General features: G+C 39.4%; 2 long non-coding RNA genes across 4 annotated transcripts; both read right to left on the bottom strand.

The window, feature by feature from the left end:
- Positions 1–9,091: 9,091 nt before the first annotated feature.
- On the bottom strand, positions 9,092–11,692 carry LOC145804295 (uncharacterized). 3 transcript variants are annotated; one of them, XR_014345922.1, is made up of 8 exons: positions 11,507–11,692; positions 11,284–11,355; positions 11,109–11,180; positions 10,929–11,000; positions 10,773–10,841; positions 10,508–10,579; positions 10,015–10,088; positions 9,092–9,381 (listed from the first exon to the last, which is right to left on the bottom strand). It is a non-coding gene; the product is annotated as an uncharacterized LOC145804295 (long non-coding RNA). The 3 variants fall into 3 exon arrangements; XR_014345924.1 differs by lacking the exon at positions 10,508–10,579 and having other exon boundaries at positions 10,015–10,084; XR_014345923.1 differs by lacking the exons at positions 9,092–9,381; positions 10,015–10,088 and adding an exon at positions 10,106–10,272.
- On the bottom strand, positions 11,688–12,617 carry LOC145804296 (uncharacterized). The gene is made up of 4 exons (XR_014345925.1): positions 12,260–12,617; positions 12,062–12,133; positions 11,891–11,962; positions 11,688–11,761 (listed from the first exon to the last, which is right to left on the bottom strand). It is a non-coding gene; the product is annotated as an uncharacterized LOC145804296 (long non-coding RNA).
- Positions 12,618–13,441: the final 824 nt, after the last annotated feature.

Below are 13,441 nucleotides of genomic sequence, written 5' to 3'. Positions count from 1 at the left end.
GATCAAAATTTTCGCTTCGAATTGTGGGGAGACCAACTTCCAGTGGGATCACTGCTTTCATGCCATAAGCTAAGGAGAATGGTGTTTCTCCAGTTGATCGTCGTGGTGTAGTACAGTAAGCCCATAAAACATGAGGGAGTTCCTCCGCCCACTTGCCTTTGGCTTTTTCTAACCGTTTCTTCAGTCCATCCAATACTACCTTGTTTGATGCTTCTGCCTGACCATTTGCTTGGGGATATGCCGGCGTAGAATTGTAGAATTCTATCTTGTACTCTTCACAAAAGCCTCTGAAGGTTCTGCCGTCGAACTGAGTGCCGTTGTCTGAGATTAGGGCTTTTGGTATGCCAAACCGAGTGATGATATTCTGCCAAACGAACTTCTTCATATCTTTTTCTTTGATTGATGCCAATGCTTCTGCTTCCACCCACTTGTGAAGTAGTCTGTTGCTGCTAGAAAGAACTTCCTGTTTCCGGGTGCTGTTGAAAGTGGTCCTACTATGTCTAAGCCCCACATTGCGAAAGGCCATGGGCTAGTCAATGGTAGGAGTTCTCTAGCTGGTTGATGTATTTGGTGTGCGAATTTCTGGCATTTCTTGCACTTTTTCACATATTTCTCCGAGTCTGCCTGCATATATGGCCACCAGTATCCCTGCGAAATGGCCCTGTAAGCTAGTGATCTTCTATCTTGATGGCTTCCGCACACCCCTTCGTGTATTTCGAACAAGAATGCTTCCACTTTGCTGGGATGAACACACTTTAGGTAAGGTCCTGAGAATGACTTTTTGTATAATGCCAAAGATAAGGAGAGCCAAAATCGCTGCGACTTCGCTCTTATTCTATTGGCTTCTTTTTTCTCTTCTGGTAAGATGCCGTCTTTTAAGAACAGGATGATGGGATCCATCCAAGAGGGGCGTAGTTCTGCGCAACATACCTCTTCTGCTTCGGGGTCTTCAATGCTTGGTCTAGGTAGGTAGTCGATTAGTAGTGGATGAGGGATAGAGGTATCTGCCATTGAGGCGAAGCCTGCTAGTTCGTCTGCTCTGCTATTTTCCTCCCTGCCAATTTGTTCTATCCTTACTACTTCGAATTTCTTGATCTCTATTCTGACCAATTCTTGGTACTTGGCCATCCTGTCATCCTTTACTTCGTAGTCGCCAGAAATTTGGTTTACCACCAGCTGTGAGTCGCTGTAGACCATCAGTTCGGTGGCTTTCATGTAGGATGCTGTTTTGAGTCCTGCAAGGAGTGCTTCGTACTCTGCTTCGTTGTTTGATGCTAGGAAGCCAAGGTTGATAGCTTGCTCCACAACCAGGCCGTCTGGTGAGATGAGGACTATGTCGAGTCCTGCACCATGCCGGTTGGATGCGCCATCCACAAAGAGCTTCCACATCTCTCCAATGAACAATTTCCAGCAAGTGGAGGGGTCAGATGATGTCGTGGGGTCAAGAATGTTGCTGGTGTTTTCTTCAAGGTCCATGCTTGCTGTCTACCCCTCGCTATCTGATTGTACCAAGTCTTTATTTGTTGGTAAGTCTTGGTTTGCTTCTTTCTTGCTATCTTCAGTCTGGTCTACCTTGGAGTCTGACTGGGTGCCTTCTGCTAGGGGTTGCGCTATTCAGGTGTCAACTTCCATCCCTAGTTCGGTTGTGTCGGTTAGGTCGATTGGGCAGATATGATGACTTCCAGGAGTAAATTCTGCGACGAAGTCTGCCAAAGATTGGGCCTTTACCGCGGTCCTGAGTTGGAACTTGATGTCGAATTGTCTCAACTCTACTGCCCACTTCAAGATTCGCCCAGAAAAGTTCGCCCTCTCAAACAAAGCTTTTAGTGGAAAAGCTGTGAGGACAACTATGGTGTGGGCGTGAAAGTAGTGTGCCAATTTCCTGGAGGCCATCATTAAGGCCAATGCAAGTTTTTCCAGTGACAAGTACCTTGTTTCGGCTCCCAACAATGTCTTGCTGACATAAAAGATGGGCAAATGTTGGATTCCTTCTGCACGAACCAACACTGTGCTAATTGCGTGCTGAGAGACTGCCAGGTACAAGAAAAGTTCTTCACCAGGTACTGGGGTAACAAGCAGTGGTGGGGAAGACATATATTCCTTCAAGCTTTCCAGAGCTCAGTCGCATTCTTCGTCCCACTCGAACTTGACTTTTAATGCTTGAAAAAATGGTCGTAGTCTGTCTAACGACCGGCTGATGAATCGGTTGAGTGCAGCCGCCATGCCGGTGAGTTGCTGCACTTCTTTTACTGAGTTTGGTCTCTCCAAATCCTGGATTGCTTTGATCTGGGAGGGGTCTGCTTCTATACCCCGGTTGGTCACTAGGAAGCCTAGGAATTTGCCAGATCCTACTCCGAATGCACACTTAGATGCATTGAGGCGCAACTTGTGCTTCTTTAGGATTTCAAACATCTCTCCTAGGTCCTTGAGATGGTCATTCTCATCTTTGCTTTTGACCACCATGTCGTCGATGCAAGCCTCCATCGTTCTTCCTAACAATGGTTCAAACATCTTGGTGACCATTCGTTGGAATGTTGCCCCTGCGTTCTTCAGGCCAAAGGGCATGACCTTGTAACAGTATAGTCCTCTTGGAGTTGTAAAGGATGTGACCTCCTGGTCTGGTTCATGCATGGCGATTTGGTGGTAGCCTCTGTATGCATCCAGAAAGCTAAGTCGGTTGTGCCCCGCCGTTAGGTCTACCAGTTGATTTATCCATGGTAGCGGAAAGCTGTCTTTTGGGCACGCCTTGTTGACTGTTTTATAGTCGACGCAGACACGCCATTTGCCATTCTTTTTTGGCACTACGACTGTGTTGGAAATCCATCTTGGGTAGTGCACTTCTCTAATTGCTCCTGCCTCCAGCAGGTTACCTACTTCTTCCGCCACTATCTCGGCGTGGTGGAGTGCCGATCTACGTGTGCGTTGGATGATTGGTCTGGCAGATGGGTGGACATTAAGTTGGTGACAGATGAAGTTTGGATCAATGCCTGGCATGTCGTAGGGCGTCCAGGCGAACACTTCGATGTTAGAGGTTAAGAATTCCAAGACCTCTAATCTCTCAGTGCTGGACAACGACGAACCGAACAAAAAGAACTTATCCGGGTTCTCTTCATCTATTCTCACCTCTACCAAGTCTTCCACCGCTTTCTGATTAGCTGCTTTGCCTACATCTGCGAACAGTTCATTACTCTCAGGTTCTTCCACCGAATAAACGTATCCTTTGGCAGCGCGGCTTCCATTTACCGTGACAAAGCATTGCTTGGACATAATCTGATCTCCATAGACCTCTTCAATTACACCAGTATCGTTTGGGAATCGCATTACTTGGTGGTAGGATGACGCCACCGATCGCATGGCATGCAGCCATGTTCTGCCCAAGATGATGTTGTAAGTGGAGGGGACCTTCAATACCCAGAACTCCACTTGTTTCGTCACGCTTCCTGCTCTGACTGGAAGAATTATTTTGCCGACGGGCCATTCTGGCATGGAGTTAAATCCAATTAGGAGGGGATACGGCTGGCGCCAGGTCCTTGTCTTGTAGCTTCAATTGTTTAAATGTTTCGTAGTACATGATTTCACATGAACTACCCTGGTCAATCAGAATCCGCTTGACGTCAAAATCCTTGACTCGGAGAGTGACGACTAGGGCATCATTGTGAGGGCAGTATATTCGTTCCAAGTCTTTATCCGAAAAAGACATGACGTTTGTTGCCTCTGTCTTCCCCTTCTTGATGGCAGGTTGGGCACTTAACACCTCTCTAAAGTGCTCGGCCTTTTTGATTGATCCCCTGAGCTCGCATACACGCTCAGGTTCAAAGACTCCATGTATCACATTGATAACGCCTTGAGGTGGGGCGTCGATCGGCATTCCGTTGGGGTGGTTATGGTCCTGGGGGGCTGGTTGGGCCCCTCCTTCGATGCATTTATCCAGGTGACCTGCTGCCACCAACTCCTCCAAGTGCTGTCTCAATGGCGTGCAATTTTCAGTGCGGTGCCCCTTTTCTTTGTGGAAAGTGCACCGTGATCTTTCGTCATAGTCCTTCTGAGCTTCTCCTAGCTTGGCTGGCCATCTGACGAAAGGCTCATCTCTTATTTCGCTCAGAATCCGATATATCGGTTTCTTGAACACCGTGGTTATGGCAGTGCGGATTCTCAACCATCTTTTATCCAGGTCTTCTTCGTTATCTCGTCTGCCACGTTCGTTTCTGTTCGGTCGATCTACCGTATTAACCTTCGCTGAGGTCTTTTTTTCTGGTACTGTGGTCGCCCCAGATTTTGCTTTGGCACGTGCGCCATCCTCTTCTACCCTGATGTGCTGATGCACTCTTTCCATCAAGGCTTCCATGGTGAGGGGTGGCGTCATGGTGATCGAGTCCCTTAGTCTGTTCCCGACTGGAAGGCCTCTTTTATACTGTGCAATGGCGAGATTGGTGGGGCAGTCCCCAATCTGATTGAATGTCTCCCAGTAGCGACTATTATAGGATCTTAGAGTCTCTTTATCGCCCATGTCGATGGAGAGTAACTGGTCGATCTCCACCGGGGTTTTAGTGTTTGTTCGGAACCTTGTTACGAACGCCTCTGCCAATTGCGCCCAAGAGGCTATGCTTCCCTCTGGAAGTTTCTCGAACCAAGTTAAGCCTAGGTCGCCAAGGCTAGATGGGAAGAGTATGCACATTAAGGCCTCGTTTCGCCTGTATACAGCCATGACCTGGCGAAAGTGGCTCAAGTGTGAGTAGGGGTCCGTCTTCCCTTCATATGTAGTGAATTTGGGCTGAAGGAAGCCTGATGGTAGGGGCGCGTTTTCAATCGCCGAAACGAACGGCGAAGTGTGCAACCTTGCTAATGCTTTGTCCATTGATTCGTAGGCAAGGCGCGGTATTGGCATTCCAACCTCGACGCTTCCATGCGTCCGAGGAGCCAACCGCTGTAAAGCAGAAACTCTATGTGGATCCCGTGCCCTGGCATCCTCCTTGCATCGTGCCTTTTCTTCGAGCACGGTTCATAAGTCGGATGATCTGGGTAACTTCGTCTGTCTAGATCTGGTTTGGTGCGTATGTGAAGGCCAATACGTGCTTCCTTCAGTGTATGATCTTCAAATCTCGTCCTCTCAGACCTGGAGTGACGAGTTCTGGAAGACCTGGATTGAGTATCGCCTGTCCTGAGGCTTCTGCTCTCTCCTTGCGAGGGTGTGGTATTCCTACTACGATTTTCTGAGTGGCGAGGGGGCGTCTTGTTTTTGCGCCCCTCTCTTGTCGCCACTTCTTTTATCTTCATCTGGCGCTTCAAGGCCTCCATGTCCGCCGCCATCTTCCTTATTAATTCATCTTGCTCCTTCATGCGGTCTTCCAGAGCTTGAGGATCAATCCTCCGCCTTTGCCTGTCAGGACTTTGCGAATGAGAGTGACGGGGGCTGTTAGTCCGCCTCCCCCTAGTATCCCTCCTGGTGTTATGTCGTTGGGGCTCCAAATCTGCCATAGGAGGGATAGAAGGTAGTCCTTCACGCCTTGCGCCCCCATCTGGAGTTTGCCCATCAATGGCGGACTGTGGCAATTTTTCAATATGTGCCATTGTTCCAAGAGGTAAAGCTTGATCAAGAGGTTTTGTCCTGTCTGATTTTCCCACAGACGGCGCCAATTGTACGGGAAAGAAATAAACTTTCTCGTATAATCCTGTTGATCAAGTCTGCGCTCCTCTGTACGTCGTCGCTTTATCACCTGAAAACACAAACGTGAGCTAGCCGGCGGGTGTGTGCCGGAAACCTCTCCGATGCCTAAGTCAGTAAGCTTGACAAATAGACAAAAGTTTCGTGTATTCAAAAAGCAAAGTTGTGTGTTACCTCTCCAAAGGTGATGTTTGTGAGTTTTTATAGGTTTCGTGTGGCACAATCCTAGTAGGACTTCTACTCCTCCATGCAGAGTCCTCCTAGGATTTAACCTCCTGAAGGATAATCCTTATCCTCCAACACCCCCCTCACTGCTTAAACCAAGTGAGATGGTTCTTCTATGACCGGGCTATCATGACCGAAGTAAAATGACCATGCTATGCTAGCAACCACATGGCCGAGACTCAACTAGCCCGGTCTTTTACTCCGCAGTTTGTACTTTGGTTTCCCTGCGGAGACCGAGCTAAGTTAAGAGTGAGGCTTGCTACGTTTACATTATGCCATGACCGGGCTAACTCTGAGACCGACCTAACTCCAAGTCGCTTCCGGACCGGAGTAACATTACATTTCTTTCGGGCCGGAGTAATTTTGTACCTCTCTTGGGTCGGAGTAACTTTACGGCCTTTTTACTCAGCCCTTCGTATTGTGGGCCATAATGATCATCTCCCAGCTCGGCCCAATTTTCACAAAAATTACCCTCTCAGAACTGATTTGTAAATTTAAGTGTGGAATTATTTTAAGAAAATATGATGAATCTGTGTCATGAAATTTCTTGAAATTTTACATAATTATTTATAACTTATTTTTGGGAAATGTTTTCTGAAAAATGACCATAACATGTTTGTTGAATATCCCATATAATTACATGAATTTTAGAATTGTATAAATATTTTATTTATAAATTTAACTACAAAAATTATGCTTTGAAAATTTTGGACAGAATGATAAAGAATCAAGATTATTACTTGTAAATTAGTAATCCATGCATGTGTGTGTTGTGATTTATTTTAGTATTTAAAATTATTATTTTACACCATGACTTGATTAAACTATTCACAATAATTTATAAACATTGATGGATTGTTGTAGAACGTATGTGTTGATATTTTATGTTAAAAATTATATTGAAATGGTATAATATTGATTGTGATCTAATTTGTAATTATTAGTGATTAGTATGAAAATTAATTAAAATGATCAACGAAGTATATGAAATTAATAGTTGACGGTTAATACCGGTTGTTCAAGGTGAGTCCTGGTTTTAAAGAATGTACGAAATTAAGGGTTAATGGTTAATACCGATTGTTCAGTGTGAGCCCTGATTTTGAGAATTCTTATGTAAATTGTATTGCGAAACTCTAAGATGGCACGAGACTTATTTGAACCCTTTGCGATATTCAATTTTGGAATAAGTGTGGATGTGCAAGTGGCATACAGGGAGGTTACGTACCCCTAGCAGATCGTTTCCTTGGGGTAGACCATGGATGTCACTACTTGGGTATATAACTTCGAACGTGGACATCCCTGGTAGTTACGGTAGGTAACACTTGAATATTTGACCAAGGGGGGTTTCAAATTAACTGTGGCCATGGCTTAGTGGTTGGTAAGTTAAATATCTTTGGTGAGATTTTGAGTGTCACCTAATTTATTAAAATTATTGAAATTATTTTAATGATTGTAATTTATATTTACAATTATATATTATAATCTCATTATTTTTCTCTTACAAAGAAAGGTAGGTTTGTTGTGTTTTCTTACTATGTTGTGAAACTCATGACATATGTTTTGTTGCTCTGGCGTTTTATGCCAGGTTTTGACGAGGAAATAATTGAAGCTAAAATAGAGTTGACGCTAATGTAGAGCCTTGGCTGACTTGAAACCATGACTAGAACCGAATAAATTTTATTATCTTATGTATTAGCTATTAAGAACTTTATAATTTCATTTGATGTTGTATTTGGATAATTTTAAGTTTTTATCTAATATTGTTTAGACCTTTGGTTATGCACGAGAGTTGGAATGTACTATTAAGATGTCAATTTTTTGATTTATAAAGTCATTTTGTTTATTTAATTTCTCTTGATGTTCAAAAAATTTGAGACGTCACATTTCTAGTTTTAAAACTGATGACATTATCAATTTTTATTTTTATTTTTAAACTTTTTTTTTTCTTTTCAGTTTTGCATATAAATGTTCCATCATCAAGGTCCTTTATAGACACAAAATTTTCAATTTTGCACAAAAAAAGAATACAATTTTTTTTAAAAAAAATTAGTTTTTTTTTTTTTTTTTTTTTTTTGCACATAATTTTTTTTTAAAATTTTTTTCAATTTAAAAGTTGATGTTTCAAAGTGTTTAAAATCAAAATAAATTTTTTGTAGATAATCATAAATAATAAACAATCATTGTTTGAAAGGGCAACTTGGACTATTAAAAATTTAATAGGACTTGAAAGTCAAAAAAATCTTAGTTAGGACTTAATGGACTATAAGTTCATAAATTATGACTTGTGTGTAAATGCTCCTTAAAAAAAAATCTGAGGTGATCTAGAATTGCCAATTGTATACCTGTCACTGTCTTTCTATTTAAATACTGATTGTGGAAGTTGGTAATAATTAAACAACAAAATCTCTTCCTTTAAATAATTATGACTCATTTCTAAGTTTATACCTTATGTGGTATTTGTTTATCACTCATTTTTTTTTTATAATAATTATGACTCTCATATGATTGAATTATTTTATAAATTACATATGGTATAACATTACCTTTATAACATTATTGTATACAATTTCAACTTGAAAAAATAAGCAAGAATTAACTACTATCAATGCATATGTATAGTTGGTACATTACTGGCAAATTAACTAGAACCGTCTCATACTATGCACAAGATTCATCCACTGCTGGAAAACAGACTTTTAGTGGCGTTTAAGAAACGCCGCTATATCTTTCAAAAACGCCGCTAATTCCTTTTGCGACGTTTAGTACCAAACGTCGAAGCTGCGGCCGTCGCTGTATCTTTACGACGTTTTAAAAACGTCGCGATATTAGAATAGGCGGCGTTTTTAGAAACGCCGTGAAATGTCCCTACATGACGTCACTATAATTTTAGCGACGCTTTCAAAACGCCGTCATATCTTTTTAAAAAAATTGACCGTTAACCTTTTGGAGTTTAGGTGGCGTTTTAAAAACGCCGTGAAATCCTCTTGTTTTTTTTTTTTGAAATTATACTAATTTTATGTGATTAAACTAAAAAAATACCTAGAATAAAATTGAATAGCCGTAATATGAAATAACAACTCCCATTCAAATTATAAATGCAGCATTAATTCACTTTCCTATTCAATTTAATATCCAATCATCATTACCCACAAAATAACATATTCAAAAATTAAATTCACAATTCTCAACCAAAAAATTAGCAGTCCTATGGCAGCAAAAATCAACACCAGCCAAAAGTCACACATAGCCTTGTTCTTATCAACTAGACCAACTTGTATTACAAAAGCTTTTGTAAGATAATTTGCTTCCAAAAAATGAAAAAATGGATCATTATCCACATCCATACTAGATCTACCAGGTGTCCCTGGAGTATAAATTGCAGGAATCACATCAGGCTCCCTAGCTAAGAAGACACTGTTCACCACCCCATAATTTCCACTTACAAATGGTTGGTGCTCATCATGCCGCCATTCTCCATCAACAAAAAACTTGTACTGCACGGAAATGAAAACAAAATATCTAAACATCAGATACTAGAGATAGAAGTACACTTTTAGGATTGTTGATGTAGATGAACTCATCTCTTTGACTAAACACTGAATTTCATGATCAATTTGTTAATCTTGCACAATATTTCTGTGAATATCATGTCCGTTATATACAATTTTGAAAGAATTAAAATGTATAAAATGCATGCACCATTGTGCAACTATGGGATGCATGTTTACTTTCTTCAACCTGTATAATCTTCATATAACACAACAATATGGTGTCTCATTGAGATTTATATGTATTAGCTGCCTGTGTTATAGCAAACATACAAAGCCTTTTAGCTAATTTATAGTCTTTATTATTTGAAACAACAAATCACCCTCTTTAGCGGACAAATTGTCCATGGATCCATTTTCAGGAACATAAAGTGGCTCCAATTTCTGCTAAGCATGGGGACCCACCAATACTGATATATATTAAAGTATAAAACATTTTAAGAAGAAGAAGGACTACAATCCAAGTTAAAATTCACAAAACAGATCACCAAGCTCTTTCAACAGTGCAAGCTTCTAAGCTTACAGTAGAAAGTAGAAAATGAAGAAGAAAAAGAAGAAATTCAAACAAATCAAATATACCTCAACTTTCCCAAATCTTCTTCCAGACATCTCACATGCTCAGAAGCCTCTTCTTGGGCCTTTTTTGTAACTTCCTGTAATGAAATATTAACAAATAGGTTAAAAACACCGAAGTAAATATAGAAGTAGACACGACCATCTATTCATAAGGCTTTTTTTTCAAATAGGTCTTCCCTACCATCATCTGCAAGAACCAAGGAGTAAGTTGCATTGGCTGATGCAAGGAAATAAAAATCATGTATTCAGCACGCTGATCCACTTGCCCATATCCATGTCATAAAACAAGTAATTAAGGAGGTGGAAAAAAAATAATGACTTCAAAAAATAATGTTGTTCCATTAGTCACTATCCCTATAAATATAATTAATATACAGCTTTCACATTGTCCATCCATCTCAAAGAATCTCAGCAAGTACTATCTGACTTCAACTATATTTAGACACATTCTAAAAAAAAATTCTCAAAGACATGCCACTATATTAAGCACACTTACAAAACAGCAAGGGCTTGCATTAGACCTATCACCTCTGGAATTTTCCCTGTCAGCCTATTTCCTTGCAGAGATCTAATAACAAGAACCATAAGCACAGTAATGTCATAATGAAAAACACGAAATGCATTTTGTATTAGAATTCAGAAATTAAGTGCATATCAATTTTAACTTCAATTGACCTTCCTTGAAGACAACAGAAGAAGAACATTTCTAGCTTCTACTTCTTCCACAAAAGAAAAATATAAAGTGGAGTAAGAGAACTCACAGAGTGGCCACTTGTAGAAAGCCAATATTGTATGGAATCTCCCCAGAGATCTGATTGTATGAGATATCTCTGAAAATCATACACTACAATTTTAACCAAAAATGAAAAGAAAGAATGTATTTCCGTAGTAGGGTAGTTATCATTTAAGAAACTTACAAGATCTCAAAGCTTGTACAATTGCCAATGTTATCGGGGATTGTTCCAGTTAGGTTATTGCCTCTTACATCACTAAAGAGATCAAGGAAGATTTCAATGTCCCCATGGATATGAAGCAGAAAGCAAGTAGGAAGCACAGAAAAAGCCCAAAGCAAGCATAACCAAGAAGTGAACACTCACAAATACCACAGGCCAGTCAGTTGGCACATATCTGGGGACAGGGTTCCAGTTAAAGAATTGCCACGTAACCCTCTGCAAACATAATTAAATGTTTAAGTGTTAATAGCATCAAGGGTTGATAATGAAATTGGATTTTATTTATCAGTTGTTAAACCGTAATTGATGTAGTACTTACAGATATTGTAATACTTCATTCTAATAGATTAACCTCGGTATCTCACCAATAAGCTGGTTACGAGCAAGGTCCCTACAGAATAAATTTACACAAAGACAAGGCATACATATATATTAGCACAAGTGTCTATGGCTTTGGTGTAAATACAATCAAAAAAGCATATGGTAATGTTAACTGCATGGACTCCACTAAAAAATAAAAAAATAAAAAAATTATGACTCACAGAGTTTTGAGCTTGGGAATCTGTGTTAATGTTGAAGGGATAGGACCAGTCAATTGATTGTTCTTCAAATTCCTGCATTTACAGAGCTTATTCAAGCCCTTGGTTGGCAGAACTAAAAACTTATCTATCTTAAACAATCCAGCATATTTAATTAATAGTACTTCACTTCAGGTATTAACTTGCAATAACTCAAGCTGCTTAAGCTTGGATATTGAGAATGGTGTATCTTCATACAGTAAATTATCAGATAAATCCCTGCATTATGGAAACCCAACCATTAACATAAAAACTAAAAATCTTAATCACCTAAAGACAGAAGAAGAAATTAATATATCCACATATATGTAAATAAAATTGTAATGAAGAAAGAAGATGAAATTTTACACTAGCATCAGAGAAACACAGTTGCCTATCTCATCAGGAATTTGACCAGTTAATTTGTTGCCCTGAAAATCCCTGAAAATATTTCAACAATAACATCAAAGTTGCTATTATGTTAACCTGGTTACAATGAGCAAGAACACCAAATCAACAGGGTTAGCAAAGAAAGCATACATGGACTGTAGATTCTTCAGGTCTCCAATGGCTGGTGAAATCTCCCCACCCAAGTTCAAATTTGACAAATTCCTTCAACCAACAAATATAATAAATATATATATATATATAAATAAAAAAAAAATAAATAAAAACTCCAGTAGAATCAAATGGAAAAAGAAAAAGGAAGAAAAATAAGCATGAACAGAAAACACATACAGAGAAACAACAGATAGGGTGATATTGTCACAGAAGACGCCACGCCATGAATAGAAATCATCGTTATGAACATCATCCTAGTCCAGCAACACATTTGCTATGTTGTTAAACGACGTCGACATTAACGCTTTGCCTGTGCAGATACAAACCATTTTCTCGTCATGTGAATAGCTTTCTATTAATTATATAGCATGATTTTCTTCACAAACGAAGAGAAAATAAATTCCCTCCCTGGTAGCCAACAAAAAAAAAAAATTTTGATTGCTTTAAAAATCCAAAAAAATTGTGGAATTTTTGTTTCTATTGTTGTTCAGTTTCAAAATATACTGAAAATAAGATTATATGAAACCAGCTGAACTGAACGACTGTCTACTGCCTGCAAGTGTCTTCTTCTGGGAACATAAAAACCGAACTGTCGTTTTCTCCAGCATTTTCTTGGAAACCAAACAGAGAACTTATAAGAATCTCTAAAATGTACAAACTTAAAAATAATTTCCAAACTCTTCTTCAAAGCTACCAAACAAGCTTCCGTTTCGCAGAAATCACAATCGAAAAGATAGTGGAAAAAATAGTAAAAACTTTTATAAGTCTGCATTCATCAGAGGCAAAAACAGCTCAAAAGACAACAAAACAGAGAGAGAGACAAAGAGAAGAAAGATGACCTTCGTCATTGAGAGGTGAAGCAAGGGGAAAGAGAAGCATAAAAGCAAGCATCATAGAATAGAAAATGAGCTTCTTGTTTAATTTTGAAATAATGCACTATTAAGTAAAAAAAAATAAGAGATTTAGAATTGAGGTTGAAGAGGTAAAAATTATATGAGAAAAGAATACGTACCATTTTGCAGTACCACTGGTTTGGTCCAAGCAAAGCCTCCCAAGCTATACAAGAAATATATGAAAAAAGTTACCAAACTAGTGCGACATACACAGCATAATTTAACAAGAATAATCTCATTTGTTGTTCCTATTCAATATTCTATTTTGTTCAATAATATTTACTTGCTTGCCCAATTCTTTAAACGTAGAGATGAGAATGATATATAAGCAATAACAAGAATAGATGGTGTGCTACCGATCTCATCCGATGATAACCAGTATGAAATGCATTGACAAATTTGGTCTTAAAACAAAAGAGGTGAGAAGGAACCTGTGAAAATATTATTTTTGGATGGTCTCACCATT

Source organism: Camellia sinensis, chromosome 12 (genome assembly GCF_055761805.1).
Source record: "Camellia sinensis isolate YWXY chromosome 12, ASM5576180v1, whole genome shotgun sequence".
Taxonomy (NCBI): domain Eukaryota; kingdom Viridiplantae; phylum Streptophyta; class Magnoliopsida; order Ericales; family Theaceae; genus Camellia; species Camellia sinensis.
The sequence above is the reverse complement of the archived record's forward strand: the minus strand, read 5'-3'. Positions and strand labels throughout refer to the sequence as shown.